Raw genomic sequence first — 3054 nt, 5'->3', positions numbered from 1 at the left:
TTGCTTCTCTCGTTAGCTTCGGTTTCATTCCGGAGTTGTGAGGATTCGTTCGACTACGTCTGTTTGTCTTCTTCATGGACTCGTTCTTCTTCCTAGCGGAATTTCAGGCAAGATGACCGTCACCCTGGATCTCACTACTATCATTGATATGCTAGTTGCTTCGTTCTATCGCTATGTTGCACTACCTATCACTTGTTTATCAAGCCTCCCAAATTACCATGTCAGCCTCCAACCTTTTCACCCTTCCTAGCAAACCGTTGTTTGGCTATGTTGCCGCTTTTGCTCAGCCCCTCTTATAGCGTTGTTAGTTGCAGGTGAAGTTGAAGATTGCTCCATGTTGGATCAGGATTATGTTGGGATATCACAATATCTCTTATCTTAGTTAATGCATCTATATACTTGGTAAAGGGTGGAAGGCTCGGCCTTATGCCCGGTGTTTTGTTCCACTCTTGCCGCCTTAGTTTCCATCATACCGGTGTCATGTTCCTTGATTTTGTGTTCCTTACGCGACCGGGTGTATGGGAACCCCTTGACAGCTCGCTTTGAATAAAACTCCTCCAGCAAGGCCCAACTTTGGTTTTACATTTGGCTAACAACCTATTACCTTTCCCTTGGGAGTAATTAACCCGAGGGTCATCTTTATTTTAAACCCCCTGGGCCAGTGCTTCTCTAAGTGTTGGTCCGAACGGAGCAGCCTGCGGGGCCACCTCGGGGAAACTCGAGGGCTGGTTTTACTCGTAGCTTGACTCATCCAGTGTGCCTTGATAACGAGATATGTGCAGCTCCTATTGGGATTTATCGACAAATTCGGGCAGTCTTGCTGGTCTGGTTTTACCTTTGTCAAAATGTCTTGTAACCGGGATTCCGAGACTGATCGGGTCTTTCTGGGAGAAGGAATATCCTTTGTTGGTCGTGAGAGCTTATAATGGGCTAAGTTGGGACACCCCTACAGGGTATAAACTTTCAAAAGCCGAGCCCGCGGTTATGTGGCAGATGGGAATTTGTTAATATCCGGTTGTAGAGAACTTGACACTTGACTTAATTAAAATGCATCAACCACATGTGTAGCCGTGATGGTCTCTTTTCAGCGGAGTCTGGGAAGTGAACATGGTTTGGGTTATGTATGAATGTAAGTAGTTTCAGGATCACTTCTTGATCACTTCTAGCTTCTCGACCGTTGCGTTGCTTCTCTTCTCGCTCTTATTCGCGTATGTTAGCCACCATATATGCTTAGTCGCTGCTTCAACCTCACCACTATCCATTCCTTACCTTTAAGCTTTGCTAGTCTTGATACCCATGGTAATGGGATTGCTGAGTCCTCATGGCTCATAGATTACTACCAAAACAGTTGCAGGTGCTGATGATACCAGTGCAGGTGATGCTACCAAACTCAAGTGGGAGTTCAACGAGGTCCTTGGCTGTTACTACGTGTCTTTTCTTGATGATTAGTAGTGGAGCCCAGTTGGGACGATCGGGGATCTAGCATTTGGGGTTATCTTCTTTTCATTTGGATTTGTCCGTAGTCGGACTATGTGTGTACTATGATTGATGTATGGATTATATGATCTTTGTGTGAAGTGGCGATTGTAAGCCAACTCTATTTATCCCTTTCTTGTTCATTACATGGGATTGTGTGAAGACGACCCTTCTTGCGACAAACCACAAAGCGATTATGCCTCTGAGTCATGCCTCGACACGTGGGAGATATAGCCGCATCGTGGGTGTTACACTCCTCCAACAAGGAACCGTCACCAAGACGCCACCACTCCACTTCACCGCACCCAAGTCACTAATCAGTGCGTGTCAGGGTACTAAGCAACCAGATGGATCCTCTCAAACATGTGGCAGCATCAAGGAGAAGAGATCAGCTTTCTTGACACCTATCCAGGAGGCGTGTCAAGCTGATAAGAAGAGGCAGATCAGCGGCGCGACAGACTTGCTGGGGTTCACCCTTGGCACAACACCTAGCAGTGCATTCTTTGTCCTAACTACCAGAGTTAGGTATGATAGCACCGTTAGCTATCTAATCACACCTGATTAACTATTCGCCACTGTGGTCAGCCCTTAACCTATAAAAGCAGGCCCGATGCAACCTAGCAAGGGGTCCGGACATTTTCGATCTCACGACACTTGTAAGTTCATGTCGCTCTCCCCAAGGCACCTTGTCGAGCTAGAGCGCGTTGAGCCTTCGTGTTCCTCCAGATCAATCCACCACAGCGGGAGTAGGGTTTTACGCTGCAAAGTGGCCGAACCTGGGTAAAAAGAGAGAGTCCGTCGCCGAGTTGTCCCTCACTGCTTCTGCTCTTTGTGCAACGCGGTTGTCTCCATGTTGAACCACAAAGGGGCACCCATTCCCCATAGGTGATCGTGCTTCCATGCCAACACCTTCTCTCACGCCGGCCCCGGCTTCGTCCTCTCACACTCACCGCAGGCCGGCAAACGCGCAGCCTGCGCTGCTCATCGCAGCGAGCTGCTGCGCTACCGCCCTGCCAACGAAGGCTGCCACATCACCGAGCTCATCAATGCCATGGGCGAGGCCGTGGCGCCCTCCCACTCGCTCCATCCTCTGTTATCTCATGCAGGCGACATGGCGCAACTCCGCCTCCTCCCCTACGCAACGACAACGCTGAGACCCAGCATGACGCACAGTTGTGCAGCATGCCATGTGGAGCACCAGTGCCGACTCAAGACGAGGCTAGTTGCCAGATCGTGCAGCATCCATTGCGTGACGCGCTTGCGCCCCCTGCCACCGCGTCAAATCCAAGACCGAGCTGCCCAGGAAGTTGTGGTGCATGGGCACCAGGACTGCGCTACTCGCGACCATGTCGCCCCCGCACAGGACGCGCATGTGAGCACTACCGGTTGTCGCGCCTTCACCCGTGAGCTACGCCGGGTGGTTTGGCAGTGAAGTTCAAGCCGGTGCTGCCCCTACGCTACGACGGCATCCCCGACCCCACGGAGTTCGTCCACCTCTACGCGCTGAGCATCGAGGCGGCGAACGGCGATGACAAGGTCATGGAGAACTGGTTCCCCATGGCCCTCAAGGATGGTGTG

This window comes from Triticum dicoccoides, chromosome 7B (assembly GCF_002162155.2).
Source record: "Triticum dicoccoides isolate Atlit2015 ecotype Zavitan chromosome 7B, WEW_v2.0, whole genome shotgun sequence".
Lineage (NCBI taxonomy): Eukaryota > Viridiplantae > Streptophyta > Magnoliopsida > Poales > Poaceae > Triticum > Triticum dicoccoides.
Note: the sequence above shows the minus strand (reverse complement) of the source record.